This window comes from Calonectris borealis, chromosome 2 (assembly GCF_964195595.1).
Source record: "Calonectris borealis chromosome 2, bCalBor7.hap1.2, whole genome shotgun sequence".
Lineage (NCBI taxonomy): Eukaryota > Metazoa > Chordata > Aves > Procellariiformes > Procellariidae > Calonectris > Calonectris borealis.
The window spans coordinates 167,722,349-167,739,774 of record NC_134313.1 but is presented as its reverse complement, the minus strand read 5'-3'; the positions used below and the strand labels follow the sequence as shown (position 1 = coordinate 167,739,774).

At 42.8% G+C, this 17,426-nt stretch overlaps 1 long non-coding RNA gene across 1 annotated transcript in view; it reads left to right on the top strand.

Moving 5' to 3' along the window:
- The first annotated feature begins 1,341 nt into the window (after positions 1 to 1,341).
- The window catches only part of LOC142079675 (uncharacterized), an 88,796-nt gene continuing 72,711 nt past the window's right edge, over positions 1,342 to 17,426 (top strand). Inside the window, exon 1 of the long non-coding RNA XR_012672752.1 lies at positions 1,342 to 1,728. This is a non-coding gene — a long non-coding RNA (uncharacterized LOC142079675). The remainder of the gene's footprint in view (positions 1,729 to 17,426) is intronic.

Below are 17,426 nucleotides of genomic sequence, written 5' to 3'. Positions count from 1 at the left end.
AAGGGCCATTTATCCAGGATTTCTGTCCAGCTTGGGTCCATGAGTGATCCACGATGGAGGAGCTGGTAGGTCTGTATTTACAGGGGATGTGTTAATTAATAGGCGGCCTCCCTGGAGTGATCAAAAAAAGACCTCACAGTGCAAGAGACCCACAGGCTGGGAGAAGTGCTGCCTCTCAGACCAGACATCAGTCCAAAGCTTTGATGTCTAATGGCCATTAAAATGAAAAAGCCACTTCTCAGAAGGATAATGGCCATTTGGCTGAGTTCTCACTCGGGTAATTACACTAAGGACCACTAGAGTCTTGACATGGGCTTCTGGCTGCTGTAACATTTACTGCGGTTTTGAAATTCTCTCTGCTAAATAGAAGACTATTGCAAACACCTTATTGTGGAAATGTCAAGATTTTAGTGATACCGTTACACATTTCTCTGAAGTACATTCGTGCTCCATTTCCAGTTCTGAATCATCCCGTTTGCTCAGAAAAGCTGTTCTTCCGTAGCTCTGGATGATGTATGGTTAGCAAACGGTGTCTTCTCTGAATATATTCCTAGGCAGGGAGCAGTGCAGTGAAAAACTGGGCAACATTTTATGGCTAAAACTTTTTCCAGGGGAAACATTCAGATTTAGAGCCACCAGAATGCTAATTGCTGGTATTGTCAATGTATTTGTGTAGAAATCGGACAAACAGCAATTTTGAGAAGCACTTAAATTGCCCCTTTTCCTGCTTTTCAGAATTAAATCTTTCAGCTTTTTGATTTGAATGGAATTTTGAATTCTAACAGTGCCATTTAAGCAAAAAGCCCTTTGCAAAAAAATCCTTAAAACATTTGAAGCTGAGACTGAAAGTGTTATTTACCTCCAAACAATGCTTTTGAACCATTGATTACCTTTACATTTTGAAAAAAACCCTGAATTTGTTTTATCCTGAAATGATTTTTTTTCTTTCTGAATTATGAGCAAGCTGATAAAGCAATGCTTTTGGAGCTCTATTAATAAGTGTAATGAGAGGCTGTGGGTTGCAGCTGATGAAAAGCTACTGTATAAGTAGAACTTCATATTATTCTATATACTTACAAAATATAAGTATTTTTTTCCCCTCTTTGACTTGTGCTATTGCATGTATATGGGAGGGTGGCATATTTTGCTTTAGGTGCCAGAAACTTCTATTTGAAGATGCAACTATAAGCTTGCTTTTTCCTGCTGTTGAAATTAGGATGAAAAAAATCTGTGGGGTTTTTGCCTGTCCAGGCAGGTCTGCCTGGCTTGCCAGAGATATGTGCAAACCCTTTTTGAGGTTTTGTATTCCCTGGAGTTTCCAGACTGAAGGGACTCTAGACCTTTGTCCTGGTTTTGGCTGGGATGGAGTTGATTTTCTTCCTATTAACTGGTATAGTGCTGTGTTTTGGATGTAGTGTGAGAATAATGTTGATGACACACTGATGTTTTGGTTGTTGCTAGGTAATGTTTACACTAGTCAAGGATTTTTCATCTTCCCATGCCCTGCCAGATGTTCAGGGGGCTGGGAGGGAGCGTGGCCAGGACGGCTGGCCCAGCTGGCCAATAGGCTATTCCATACCATATGACGTCATGCTCAGCATATAAGGCTGGGTGAAGAAGAAGGAGGGGGGCGTTCGGAGTGATGGCGTTTGTCTTCCCAAGTCACCGTTACGCGTGATGGAGCCCTGCTTTCCTGGCGATGGCTGAACACCTGCCTGCCGATGGGAAGTGGTGAATGAATTCCTTGTTTTGCTTTGCTTGCGTGCACGGCTTTTGCTTTCCCTGTTAAACTGTCTTTAATCTCAACCCATGAGTTTTTCTCACTTTTACCCTTCTGATTCTCTCCCCCATCCCACCCAGCGGGGGGGGGGTGAGCGAGCGGCTGCGTGGTATTTGGCTGCTGCCAGGTTAAACCACGACAACCTTAAAATGACATCACTGGCTGTATTTATACTTGGGTCTGGAATGAGTTTTTAGCCATGATGCCAACATGGACATAGCCCTTGTTCAGGCAGCTGAGTATGTTCGTTTTCCAGATGGGCACAGGGGACGTCCCTTAGTGAAACAGCAAATGGTCCCTGACCCACGGTGACTCCTGTGCCTGGACAATGGCTGGGAAAGTGCTGACAATTTGCCCTGGGTCAAAACTGTGACAAGAGCCTTTCTAAAGGTTTGACAGTATATGGGTGAGCCTGTGCTAGTGTTTGGTTGCTCGTAAAGACGTTGCTGGAGAGTTTGTCCTGTTTTTTCTCAGGTCAGACTTCTCCAGTGCACCAACCTGCTTTGGAGGGTTTATCTTTGTAGCTTGAGAGGAAAGAAGGATTTGCTTCTAGCAATAGCACAGAACACAATCTGGAGAGATCTGATGTTAATACCTACCTCTTTCAGGACCAACATTTAATGTAATTGCCAAATTACACCATTAGTCATTCCTTCTTCTGTAAATTATAATAATAATAGTTTTGTTTTCTCGTCTTCTTTGAGATCTTCAGAACAGGTATCTGGAGGCATCCAAAGCATCCATAAGAGGATGGAAGTTATGGTGCAGATGCAATGAGAGACCTGTGTCCTTCTGGAGCAATTTGGAGCCTGGTGAGATACCCTGAAACATCTCAAATGGCGCTAGACCCTTCTGTGTGGACAGAACTAAGACTGTTTCTCAAAAGCGTTGATCATGTCCATAACAATGCTGCCTACCGGTGATATTTGTGTATGAATTAAGATACCAAGGCTTTCCAAGGCTTGGAAGGCTGGGCTGTCAAACCATCAGTGGATTAACTCAGTGGATTTTTTCTTTAATATGGCTGATTCTCTAAATACAAGAAGGAAGAGAGAGCTCTACAACTTTTTCTCTAACAAAGAATTCACTTGCAAAATTCAGCTTAATTCCAGAGAAGCTCAGATTGATGACTTCATCACAAAATAGTCATGACAATGCATAATCATGGACTCGAGTATATTTACAAATGCACAAAAGATGAAACCTTTTCCAGTGAATAATAGAGGGCACGGATACATTCAAAATTATTCTGCCTTTCTTTAGATGTGTACTTAAAAGTATCATCTTTATCGCAGCTTCTTTAGCATTCTTTTTTCTCATAGGAGGATCAGGGTTTTGCCCAGGTTGCTTGAATAAAGAGCTGTTTCTAACACTTGCATATTGATGCCTGCAGCATTGCAGATTTAGCGTATGCACCTCAGTTATATGAATCATTTAAAAGCATAGCTTCATAGGGGAACATAGAAAGATTAGCTTTTAGATATTTGATCCAAATCCTAATGAGGCCAATGGAGAGACTCATCAGGCATTCCTCCTAGACCATTTCTGCCTTATAACTGGAAAGACTGCTATGGTTGGACCAGGGTGCAGAAGGTGCAGTTTTTGACCTTTGGCCACTGGGTGACCTTTAACTAGTTGTGCTGCTTCTTTATGACTCCAATTTCTCTACCTGGTAAAGGAGGGAAATGTTAATGAGCTCCTTGGAAAATGATACGGGGTGCATTCTCAACAGATCAGGTTGGTTAATTTATCCTTAAACCAAGGTCATCAAAATTAATGCTCAGCTGATGCTTAACCCCTGATGGATATAGTCAGATGCTGGCAAACCCCAAAGCCATTTCAGACAGATGTATTTTAGCTGCCTCATTCAAAATTAACTTTGTTACCTGCAGGATATGGTATTTTGCTGTAGAAACTTGCTTCAAATTCCATGAAGAAAGTCTTTGTAAAAGCACTTGTTCTCTGCCGATGGCAACATGTACAACCTCAGAAGCCAACATAGCCCTTCTGGATTCGATAAAGTAGGTTTTCAATCATCTCCTTGCACAACCTGATTAATTTCGCATGCTGGGAAACCATCTGCTGGCTTGGGGTTCATGTAAAAATATACCCAGGAAAGAGGCTGGGCAGTGTCCCTGTGGGTAAAGCTCTCACTTAAGCTATGTGAGGCTAAAAGATTGATCCCAGTCTAAAACCTGCAGGCCAGCAATCTGAATGCCCTTGTGTGGCTTAGCTACCAGACTTACAGCTGGGTGCTTGACAATCGGATGGAAGTAGATTCATTGTTATAAATATTGGAGTGAAAAATCAAGAGAGGTTTTAGGCTTCTTTTTTTTTTTTTTTTTGAGTGAGCACTTTTATATGCTATATCTCTTGCTGAGAGCTCACTAATCACCCAAGGAAAAAGTGAGTGCCATTAATTCAATGAATGAAACTATAAATAGAGGAGGAAATGTCAGTGCTAAATTTGATATCTGTATTATCTTCTAAAGCATGTCTTCTGCTAATTGAGCTAGATGAGAGTTCTCACTATCTGAGGGCAGCAGCAGAGATAATGTTCTCTGTTGCCCATTCAAGAGGATGAGAAAAATTCATGGCATGGCAAAGTACAACACTACAAGACAGGGTTCATGAAGAGATGCTGGAATTAGGGGTGCACCCAAGCCAGGAAGCCCACAGAGGACACTGCAGCACCATGTAGATTGACCAAGATAGGCTGAATCGCAATGTTGGCCACACAGACTCGTTTTCCATTAACATAGCACGTTTGAGAGGAGGAACTTGGACTTGGATGGAGAGCTCTACATCTCATTAGATGAGTCACACCAGATAGACCTATCTGTCTGCTGTGATCTACCTATCCAGACAGATCTGTGGTAATATTGTGTGACAGGGTTCCCTGCTGTGACCATGCTTGGTTCAAAACAAAGCATGAGGAGTGGACTGAGAGCTTTTAAGCTTCCACTTGGCCAAAATGTTCTTTTGAGGTGCCAGTGCCGTCATTGACAAGTTCAGCCAGAGCTCCAATTAGCGCCATGCCCGCAGCTGACCTCCATGAACTGTCTGTTTTGATTAAAAATCATCAAAAGTAAGTGATCTGGAAGGCTCAAAATAGGGAAATTACAGGGAAAAGATGCCCGGTATGTAACCATGTAGCCCTGTAATACAGTATTGCCATCGCTACTAAAAGGCCATAAGCTTTGCACGGAATTTGCAAGGCCTCAGGGGGCTTGTCAGGCTCGTCAGGCTTGCTCTGTCTGAACTTTTCTTGACCTGCCCGCAGCTTTGTTTCACCCAGTTTAGCTGTGACAACAATTTCTCTAACTGATCAGGTGTCTATGGCTAATTTTTTTTCACTCTTGCAACCACAGTTTTGTATAGACAGCAGTAACAAGCAGAAAAATGAACCCAAGAAACATTTAAAGAATACCCAATTAAAAATCCTTCTCAGGAAACATGTGCTTCACTTCCCAAAACCTTGCTGCACAGCTCAGATGCAGGAGCCTGGGAAACAGCTCATAAAAAAAGCATCTTTGGTTTTCCTGAACTGTGTCCCACAGGGCTGAATCCTTAGTCTGGGATGCAAATCAAATAGTACATTCCAAGACTGGATGGAAGAAGGGGAACAGGTTGATGATTTTGGGTGGGATTCGTCTATATCTGTTAAATGACCTTGTTATCTAGCCCAACCTAATTTGCTAGAGTTCCAAGCTCTTGCTAGAGTCAATAGAGGGAGGCAGATGCCTCTGGAGAACTGTTCAACCACCCCAGCTGAGACCTGGTAGAGTTTGTTGTGAGTTAGCAGGTAGGCACCTCTCTCCTCTGGTCCAGAGGTGGCCTATGAAGTCAGTAGACTTAATGTCTGTCTTTCAGAGCTGTGCGGTTAAATGAGATGAATCCCAGGTTTCAGGAACTCAACCTCTTGAGCTGGACTTCTCACGTCCTCTTTGCTTGTCCCTGGGGCTGGCATAGATTGAGAGCGAACCAGCTAAATGCAACAGCAAGGTAGGTCATTTCAGCAGCACAGCAGGCTTTGCTTCGCACTGAGTCTGCTAGAAGAGGTCTGGGATGTGGCTGCACCACTTGGAGGATGGAGTCCCACCAGTGAACGAGCTCCTGCGCTGGGGAGCCAGTGCCTGGGCCAGAGATGAGGGTCTAAGCAGGCTGTCACCACTCTCAGCACTTGTAGACATTTGATGTTGTTGCATAAATTTACTAACACAGCAGATGAAGAGAGAGTTGTAACACGGTTACTGATGTCAAAGCATTTTACTGAAGCACTGAAGTGCTTTGTGAGGTCTTGGCTCCACACAGAATCAGGCCTGGGCCCCAAAAAGCCACCTGCTTTCCCTTGGGAGAGAGCACATTTGATTTCCCATTGTCTGTAAAAGCTGCCCCGTGGATAATCTCATTTACGTTCCTGCCCTTCATGAAACCCCTGTGCCTTGCGACGGATGCAACCGGCTGAAGGAGCAAGAACCATTTCCGCTGCTCAAATGGAAGCAAAGAGGATTTCCAAACTCAGCAGTAAAAGCACAATTACCTCAGCCTCAGGTCTGTGAATGAGTGGGGAAGCTGCAGCTGCTTCAAAATTTTATCAACAGCACAGAAAAAAAGTCAGCAGTGGCCTTTTTAATGTGCTCAGCAATAGTGGGGAAGAAATGAATGAACAAATCTGTGTTTGTGGTAGTCCTTATCCAAAGTAAGGCAGGTATGTCAACGCTGGGAGATCTCCTGCAGGATGGTCAAGTGGGATTTTGGGATGCTGGCTTTAGTCCATAATCCTTCTGTGTCTGCCTCGGAAGTGAAGAAAGCTGCTCTGTCCTAAAATAAAATTATCTGGTACAGAAGATAATCTGCTTTGTGGTTGACCTTGTTGAGCATAAGCATAGACTGCATTGCCAATTTGCCCATGACTTTTCCGAAGAGTAGACTTCTCAGTAAGAATCAGACCAGAAGCTAAATGCCAAGTAGTGGAAATAAGCCAGGCGTCCCTAGATCTACCACCGATTTAGTAAATAATCTTGGACAATTTTTTACCTTTTACCAAAAGTGCTTCCTTAGCAAATATGATGACCTGAAATCTTTCAATGATAGCTCAGATGCGAGAGTTGTGAGGTAGCCATGGCAGGTGAGAAAGAGGGAAGCACTGGGTGCTTTCATTGCCCTCGTGGACTATTTTTCCGTTGCAAACATGGCACGTGGAGAATTTTTTGCCAAGCAGAAGCAGCAAATACATTCTCTGGGTTTGGTGCATGCTGCAGCTTTGCGCACTTTTCTGCAGTGCCAAGATTGTTTTTGAACCTTTGTGCTCAGGGGGATCCACCGAGGTGATCTCCCGGCGGATTGCACGGCACATCGCCCTTTCTGCATAATAGAAATTAAAAGCACATTGCGAGAGGCGTCTCCTCACCACAGCCTGGCTCATCTAGAAGCTGTAAGACATTAATATGCAGAAGAGGCTGCTCTCTCCTTGCTGAAGAGGTGCAGTGATATTGGCTGAGAGTCCAAAATGAGGAGGAGGGCCTGGCAGCTGTTAGAGGCACTTGAAAAAGAGATCAGAGCATATTAATTCATTGTCCTTTCCTCATTCTCTATTTCCACAGCATCCCAGAATGAAGAAAAAACTCCCTCCCTCCCCCCGCCGTGAACCATACAGCAAGCAGCTGTTCATAACTGCAGGAATTACTCTTTCACTCGGAGAACTGAGCCATGATGGAGACACAGCATGATGAACAGGTTTGGACATGATTCAGATGACCTGATGGGGCTCATATCTTGCTCTTTCACTTGTTTGTCAGATGGCCTTTTTCCATGTCTCTGCACAAGCCTCAGTTTCCCTATATGTAAAAGAAAGGGCTGCAGTCTTGGCCTCCTTCAAAGAGAACTTTGAGATCTCCAGCTTGCAAGTTTTGTGCTGCATCTCTGTATTAAACCTGATGAGCATCTTAACATTGGTAGAGAAGCAGCTGTCCTGGTTTCAACTGGGATAGAGTTAATTTTCTTTCTGGTAGCCGGTATAGTGCTGTGTTTTGGATTTAGTATGAGAATAATGTTGGTAACACACTGATGTTTTAGTTGTTGCCAAATAGTGCTTACACAAAGTCGAGGACTTTTCAGCTTCCCATGCTCTGCCAGCTTCCAATGCACAAGAAGCTGGGAGGGAGCGTAGCCAGGATAGCTGACCCAAACTGGCCAAATGAATATTCCATACCATATGATGCCAAGCTTAGTATATAAGTTGGCTGGGGGGCAGCGATCGCTGCTCAGGGACTGTTGGTGAGTGGTGAGCAATTGCATTGTGCATCGCTTGCTTTGTACATTCTATTATTATTATTATTATTATTATTATTACTACTACTACTACTACTACTACTACTACTACTATTTTACTTTATTTTATTTCAATTATTAAACTGTCTTTATCTCAACTGTCTTTATGAGTTTTCTCACTTTTACTCTTCTGATTCTCCCCCCCATCCCACCGGAGGGGGGCAGTGAGCCAGCGGCTGTGTGGTGTTTAGTTGCTGGCTGGGGTTAAACCACGACAGCAGCATGGAGTGAATTGAGGACTTTCACTGAAGCTCTGCAGCTCCTTCTCCAAAGCAAGTCCTGCCACTCTGGCAAAAGGAGTCTCTTTTTGTCCAAGCCCATTTTTCTCAACTTTTGTCTCCATTTATCCAGACACATTTACACTGCAAAGACCACAACGACATTGGTACATTGACCTGTGACCCTGTTACGGTAAAACCAGGTTTGCAGATAGGATTTAACCACCTACATAATACTGCTAACGTTTGAGGTTATGTCTACAAAGTGCCAGGGAACATTCCCAGACACTGGAATTGATCATCTATATTGTGAAATTGTTATGATACTCCTTGGTGTGCCTTGTGCCTGGGCTAAATAGCACTTTCCCAAAGAATTTCTGGGGATCTCTCGAGGGAAGCTAGTGTGGCTCATTCCTGATGAAGAGTTTAGATGGAGCCTCATGTTTTGGAAACCAGGAGAGTTTAATAAAACAGCAGTGGGTCATTCCCAGCCAGCTGGCCTCAGAGCCAGAGAAAGATCCCAAACCCATTTCACTTATTGCAATAGCTGTAGCCTTATTGTTTATTCCAAGTGCTTTCGGGACCCTCTTTGCACTGTCAGACCACACAGGGCATAACAGTATGCAGCATATTGCTTAGACAGCTGGATGGCATGAACGGCATCCCTCAGCTGTCTTTACGGTGTCTGCAGTGCCGGCAGAATACGTCATGATGAAGAAGTCTAACCTTGCATGAAGTAGGGCACCCCCCGCTCTCCATGGATTAAGATTTTTTTATTTTCTACCCAAACTTTTCAGAAATGGGCAGAAAAATTCATGTGCTGTTACATGTAGGATTGATGAACTGATTCCTGAATCTCCTCCTGGTACAGCTTTGAATCTACATGATATTTATGTTTACATGATTTATTTATATTTATATATTTATACTTATACTTATTTATATTTATGCTTATTTTATATTTTTATATATTTATATTTTTATATATATTTTTATATATATTTATATTTATATTATCTGCTTTTAGCAGCAAATAGTTCACAGACCCAGGGATCCCAGCTTTGTTCAACCTTGCAGGCAGTGCAATCACTCATTCCAGTCTTCTGCAATGCCTCCTTTCTTTTAGGCTCACCGCAAGGCAGAAAAAGCATGTAAATGAATTGGTCTGGTTTGTAACTCGTTTATTCGGTTTTCACCTCGGAGGCAGCATGAGCAGTCAGATGTGGGAGTATTTGTTCCTTAGCCTTCTTCTTGGGATTGTCAAACTCCCATTTTTTAAGCCAGGCTTAAATCCAACAAAACAGGCTGGAAGAGAGAGATGAAATGTTTATTCAGGTCCTCCGAGTAATATCCTTTAGAGTGACTCATTTACGGCCCTTGAGTTTGGAAATACTGGCCTTAGGCGCTTCCGAACTCCAGTTTCTCCTCTCCCTGCACCTGCTTGGTTCAGTGCATGGACAGATTGTGCTGCCAGCATCGCTGGGCGGCTCCTCAAATGTCTGTCTCCTTTTCACACATACAAATGTGAAGCCCCTGCTCTTATTTATTGCATACTGGCCCAACACAGACAGGTATGCTCTTATTTATTGCATACTGGCCCAACACAGACAGGTATGCTTCATATTCTGGCATTGCCTAACTTTTGCAGGTTTGACTTTGCAACTTGAAAAGTGGTTTTGAAATGCAATCGTTTCAGTTGGTAATATCTTAGCCTGTAAAAAGGAGGAGATGGAAAGAACAGAACCGCCATCCTGCGGCATCAATCACCCTTCAGGCTCTAATCCCTTTTCTGCGGCGGGACTAGGAATCCCTCAAAGAAACAGATTGGAAGATTAAGAAAGAAAAAGCTGCCCTCATTATTGGAACTTGCCCAACCATTCTAGAAACACATTCTCTCTAAAAACATTAGTCTCAAGAGGAAAACTAGGATTGAAAATAATGTAGCCCAAATTCTTAAACTTATGAGCAAAAAAGGAAAATGAGGTGAGCATAGTATGAAGTAGTGATACCTGTTGTATATTTATTAAAAGATTTGGGGCATATTTGTAGGCTTAAATTTAGGCAGCTTTATGGGGCAACTATGTTGATAGAAGAGTTTCTTAGCTCCATCTGTATTCAGGGGAGAGAAAGAGAGCCGTGCCCAGGTGGTGGTTCAGAACAGGAATAGTTTAGGATCTCTGCGGTGCTCCCTGGTACGGTCCCTTTTCTGCTCTCAGCCTGACTTTCATGGCCAAAACATTTTTTGGCCGGGGCGGGGGAGAAATGGGAAACACCGTGATGGTGAATGTGGCATACGGGTGCCTAGGGAAAGAGACTGGGAAGGCTTATTTTCTCCTGTGCTTTAAAAACTGGTCAGGCTTGACTTAGTATCCTGCTAAATACTGCTGTGCTCTGTGAATGGATCTGTTGGTGAGATTTTCAGGTGGATTAGGTGCTAATCAATACTGAAATAGCATTAAACTGGCACCATCTAGTTATTTATAACTCCAGCAAAGGTTTGTTAGGAAACTACACTTCTCTCATGTATATACCTTAAAGCTTGTGTTAGCACTGTAAGAGCTTAATCCAGTAGTCAGAGAAATAAATGGAAAGACTTGTTTTGACCTCAGGAGGAGGTGTAGAAAGCTGGATGAGGTGAAGCCTGGCACAAATAGAGACAACACTCATACCAGTGTCACACAGAATGAGAAAGATCTTCATGAAGTCTGTGTGTTCCGTCAGTGCTGGGTAGGTGAGTTGGGTGTCTGTGTAGGAAGAGGGTATGAGGGCTTCTGGGCAGGAAGGGAAGAAGAGCAATAAAGGTCATTCAAGTCAGGAGATGACACTCATCACTGACCGCTGCTGACCAAACGTGATTACAGGGTAAGATCTACATCTGAGCAAGTCACTCAAAGCTGCCTTCACAGAGAGTGGAGAGAAATAAGAAGTTTTAAAGAGCAATTCAGCTCATTTTAAGGTCAATAATCTACGTGTTAACATGGCCTATTCCTCTCAGTGACTATAAAGGTAGCCTGAAGTAATTACCTCTGTTGTGGTCACCAATACCGTAAACTCCTGAAATTAAGTGAAGTGAATCTCAGTGAAAATGTCAATCCCCAAGACGCAGGTCATTCTAACCCTCCAAGGTCAGCGAGTGGACAAACCAAACATTTTGGGCCATTTTCCAGCATTTACTGGTGACAGCAAAAAGCAACAAATTTTCTCCAACGACTTTGGACTAGATCCTCAACCACCTGAGGAGGAAAGGCTTGTTGTGCCTTAGAAAGCATCCCCTTGTGACAGGCCAAAGGTCACTGTTCCAGATGAGTCTACAGCTGTGACTAATGCTAGTTTAGTGCTTTGTGGTTAAATCAATGAATTCCTGAGGTGGTCTGTTGAAGTGAGAAAGGATTCGCCGGCACAGTGGCTTCAATCCTCATGGATGTGTCATCAAGTTTGGCTTCTGGTTGCCTGTCCCTTGGGGAGCAACCATCCCTTGCGGCTCCCTGGAAGTCTCAGATAATCTAGAGCATCAAGATATCTATGCATGGGACCAGAATGATGCCAAGAATATTGAAGTCTTTCAATCTCCACTAGCTATGGACTTACAGAAGTGTTACAGTGAAACTGTGGTGTCTGACACTCTGTGATGGTTCGGAGAGGATGAAGAAAGCATTGGTGTGAAGATTCATGGTGGTTATTTTCTTAACTGTTGCAGTATCAGAGCCAGGACAGACTCCTTGGAGAGAAAACTCTTCCCAAAACTGGGCCTGCATTCCCAAATCACTTGATGCACCTACTTTCATTAAATCTTTCATGTGTGTCCTGATTGCATGCTACAAATTGGAAATTCGGAAAAGATGTTTCTCCCATGTCAGATTGGCCAAGATCACTGGAATTTTTGTCTCTTCTTGGGGTGTGGGGTGTGACTGGCTTCCGAGAATCATCTGCAAGTTTTTAAAAACAATTTCCCTGCTATTGCAAATACCTCTTACTCTTTTCTTATGCATGTTATAGTAGCTTTTTATCTTTTGCTAGAAGCCTTAAGTTTGTGACAGATTTTGGGAATTGTCTCTAGTGTACAGCACGTGAGGACCTTGTGGAAAAGGACATGTATGTGATGGCTGTCTGTGGTTGTGGAAAACTAGACACCAGGTTCCACATGGTCTTCACTGATTTGAAATTCCTATGCTCAAATGACACCTCTGATTTTTTACAAAGCAGTGCAGATGTCAGACACATCTGTGCCCTTTGGTTCCAGAGGTTCCTGAAGGTGAAAGCCCAGACCAACATGAAGTCTGGCAGGCTGACGTGCAGCCTGTGTAGGTACTCTATGAGTAAGCATCTCTAAGGAGTGGCTGGTCACACATTACAATCATTGAGCTGGTCACACGTTACAATCATTTCTATATTTGGAGGGTCTACGACAATCCCATTAAATTCCCAACAAAAGCAGTAGACAGCAGCCAATTAACTTGTGCCTTCTCATTTAAGTGATAGATGAGCAGAATCAACCATGGTCAATCTTGCAATGTTTTATTGGCAGAAGTTGAATGCATTGGGACATTGGGACCCTGCCACTAACTGTCTGTAGACAATCAGTATCAACAGAATAATAATTGTGACAATGAATCAGGGTCATTCTTCAGATAATTTCACATTTATAATCAAACATGACACTAGAGTTAGTAAGATCAGGCATACCGTGTGAGGTCAAAGACCCCACCAGCCCAATAGGAGCTTATTTGGGTTTATTTATCCCTGCTTGTAAATCCTTTGAAGTCCAGTGTCATGGCACTAATGATGAACCGTCTGTCATTCACAAAGCATGGAGGGGAGATGAGGAAAAGCAGCTGAAATAGCACTGAGCTCCATACTGATACATGATTCTGCTGCAGATTGTAGGGTTGGAAATGAGCAACCAGTTTAATCTCTTGTAATTGCAGATGACTAGATTTTAGCTGTCTCATTTAGAGAGAAGCCTGAATAACCTGAAAATAGTTTTTTCTCCATAGTCCACAGCCCCAAATACACTGTAGTGTCACGCAACACACTTGACGTATTCTCACGGTGCCTTTAAATGCAGTGAGTTGGTCTGTTTTAAATGCGTACCTGAAAATGTCTGTCATCCTTCTGGAGGAATTTGGCTTCTGTCATTTACATCTTGTAGCAGAGGGATGGCTAAACTGACCTCTCCAGATCTAATCCAACTCTGTTTTCAAAGGTCCCAAACAACAGATGTGAACAAGCATTTCTGACGCATTAAGGCAGATTTTTTTCCTGTGTAGAGAGCTAGGTGTAATTTAAGGCATATTTTGAGGTTTCAGAAGAAGGGTGCAGATCAGTGAGGTCTGCCAGTACCCAATCCTGAGTGATTTGGGAATCACTGCTGTCCTGTGCACTAATCCAGGAGAGGTGTCTATCATCAGAAATAGAAAATTAATTGGGACAGAATCAGCTCATAGTACTGGAAAGGCATTTTTCACAACTATCTTGCTCTTTTTTTTATTTATTGCTTTCCCCTCCTCTGCTTTAATACTCTATTTGCCTTTCTTTTAAGCTTCCCCTCTGCCTGTTGGGAAACAGGTATTGGGAGAAAAATCATTTTGCCTGAAAGATTTGGGGTGATTTTTCCCCTAGGGCAATATTTTTGTTGTTGTCATTTGCTCTTGTTGCTGGGGTTTGTAAGTCAGGGAATCCAAGGCTGACTTTAGGGCTAGGTGAGGATGATGGTTATCCAGCCTAGCAAGAAGCTAGAGACACTATAAAAACAAACAGGCATATAAAAAAGCAAATGTGGAAAAAATACTTATTGTCCATTGTACCTACTTACCTGATAAAAGAGGAAAATTGACAGGAATGATGTATCTAATTCTATTAACATTTTACTAAAGAAATAACACCTTGATGGGGTGGTACCAACGTGAAAGGTACCTCTCCCTGCTCTAGAAAATAGGCTAAAACTGATTCTAAAAGGACTATTGACAGTCAAGAAGAGCTAGAAAGGACTGTCACGTGCAAGAAACTTAAATAAGAAACAGGTAGGATTGGGACATCCTTTCATAGGACAGGGGGTTGATCTCAACTCAACTTCTGTAACTCAAAGTTACAGAAAAAGCAAAATTACAGAGATAAGAGTGAGAATGACCCCTCCATTGAGAAGGAACAGGCAAATTTCAATAATAAAATTTTTAGATCCCAAAAAGGTGCTCAGAGAAGTGTGACACCTATTCTGAGGTGTTGAAGAACAGGAGGACTTGTACGTTTTTAATGTTGTTTTCTGGAACCCATAAGAAATTGGTGTGTCTGTCTGCTTTCTCTGAGAAAGTAAATCTGGGGTGCACATCTTTGGAAAAGTCAGGAATCAGCATGTTGATGTGTACGTGCTGCTTAACATGAATGGAACAGTCTTATAGAGGGCTAATATAACTGACATACCCATGTGTGGAGTGAAAAATCCTTTTGATGAAGTGCCATAAAATCACATTGGAGCGGTAGGACTCATTGCAACAGAGCTCCTCCTCTGCTTGTCAAGATCTTCTTTCTCCACCTTAATTCACCTTCTAGTCAGAGGAAAAATTCACTATCTAATGCTCTTACTTCAATAAAACTCATTCATTTAGTCCATGTCAGTGAACTAAAAAAGAATGGCTTTGCATGTCTCTATGTGCCTAGATCATCCCAGTGTCCGTGGTTCAGAAGGCTTTATTATTAATGGATGAAAAATGAATTAATAACGAAGCCTTAAAATGAACCTTTGCAACCGTACCAGCAGTGAGAATGCTGTGTTCCTCAGTCTGAACCAGGTATTGAACAGAGTTCAGGGAAATTAAAAAAAAAAAACCAAAACAACCAAAACCTACCCTATAAAAAGCTATCTGATATGTTTGCACATTAGGTCGTATTTAAGCCAGCTGCCATGACTTAGACAAATGGTCTCATTTGTCCAGGTGTTTGCACAGAAAACAATGCTGGTCTGGCCAGCCAGCAGAAATGTTCCTTTTTGTTGGTGACTGGAACAGGACAAAAAAATAATAGCTTTTTGCTGCAAACGCGGACCCACTCTTGGTTATCTCAGAGGTGAATGGTGATCTGTGAATGGCTCTTCACAGCCCCTGTTTCTGTGTCTTTTTGCTTGGTAGACAAATATCTAACATTCCCAAAAGATGCTGTGAAAAGGTGCCCTGGGGTAAAGGGGAGATAACTGCAGCAAGAGCCCAGAGCAGGGTCAGGGGGATGAGTGAAAACAGAGGGGCAAAGAAACGGTGAAACATGGTTGACCTTTCATAACTTTGATTGCGAGCTTGCTCTGTATTGGAGTGTCTTTTAATTCTTTTTTTCCATTAGATTTCAAGCTTAGCACTAGTAGCAGCCATGATTCAGCCACTGGGTCAAGACTTTAACAGCTACACTCTTTAAATTTCTGCATGATCTAGAAGTTGCTCTAAATGCCACCAGTCACTGGGAAAATGGGAAATATCTAAATCTCAAGTGTCTGACTTCCAGTTGGATTGGCTTTTTTGGGGGTGTGTTTGTGGAAAAGTTCCTGGAAGGCAATATGGAAAATTTAAATTTTTCCTGCCGAATCAAAAAATTTGTCTTTTGTCTTTAGGACACAAGCTGTCCTAAGCCATTTCTCTCAGGGGCAGGGACTGAGCCCTTGACCCTTCTATTTAGTAGCACAGACATAAGCATGCCCATGAGGGCACTGGTGAGGTTGCACAGTGAGCTTCTCCCTCAGCAGGAGCACCTTTCCCCATCTGTGCTTCCTTCTTTGACATCCCATAGCTTTGTGGACACCATGCAGTTACACCCTGTGATGTTTTTTTGGAGTCCAGAGCTGGTTTGGAGAAGCATCATCAGTGCTGAAGTGGGCTTCTGCGAGGAGAAGAGGCAGCAGGGAAAGGCAAAGCAGGACTATGGCCATTTTTGCTATCTAAAGACATCTGCTGCTTAAGGTGGCTAACCCTTTTGCATACTACGTTCCTAGATAGCATGAGGAACTGAGCCAGGAGAAAAACTCCCAGCAACAAAACCTTCTTCTGTTGCATGAAGTCTTTATCTGGCTTTGGTGTTTTGAGTGTGATGACTTGACTATCCAAGGTCATAATCTGTGAGAGCAACCACTTCCCTCCCCCTCGCGCCGTCTCTTGCGGTTATGGGCAGTGACGTAATGTGCAAGAGTGTTTACATCCTCCTTAAGAGTAATAGTCTACTGAAAATAAAACATGGGAAAAAATGCAATTTTAGCACTGTCACTTAAGTCCTTTGATAATAATAACCAAGGAAATAAAATTAATATATTCCCAAGTTACTCACCAGCTGCATTTCACCTTGAACTGAGGGGTATGAGAGGGCTCTGAAAACCATATTGAAAATGCAGGTGGTAGTGGCTAAGCATTCCCTGTCCCATCAGAAGCAAGCAGCACTTGTTATTAGTTGCCTTTTCCAAACAATCATTCAGAAGGTGCAGGAACAAATGGTTTGAGCTTTAGTGAAGAAGCTAAAGGCAGTATCTTCATGTCCACGAAGATGGAGGCAGCGGAGAAGGTGGAGGAAACCAGTAGGTGCGTGAACATCCTAAAAGCCGTAGATCTTGGCTTTATCTTCAGCTATGGTCCTGTTTCTCCCACAGTGGCAGCTTTATCCAAGTTTTTTCAGTTTGGGAGCTTGGAAACCATAGTGTTGCCCTTGGACTGTACCGACTTCTCTCGTGTCACTACCAGTAAATTGTGATTGAGATCAATATATTCTGTACTCACAGAAAAATGACTCCTTGTTATGTAGCACTTACAGTCACAATAAATCAAATTATTCAACAGCGGGTGAATTGCCCTGGCCTAGCATTAGACATCGCCGCTGCTGATGTCTCCAGCTGAGATAGTCCTAGTAAACCCTTTGTATCCAAGGCAAGAAATAGGCACTTTGGGTGAGATTTTCAGCTGCCTAAACACAGGCTTGAAGAGTCATAATAGATGCTGTGGGGTTTTCTTCTAGGAGTACAGTTGTCCTTACAAAGTGATCTGTGTGTCATGTAAGTCCTGCGTTACATCTTCTGTTCCCATGTAGACATCTACAATACTTTGGGGGTCTCCTGTGGCATTAGACACAACAGA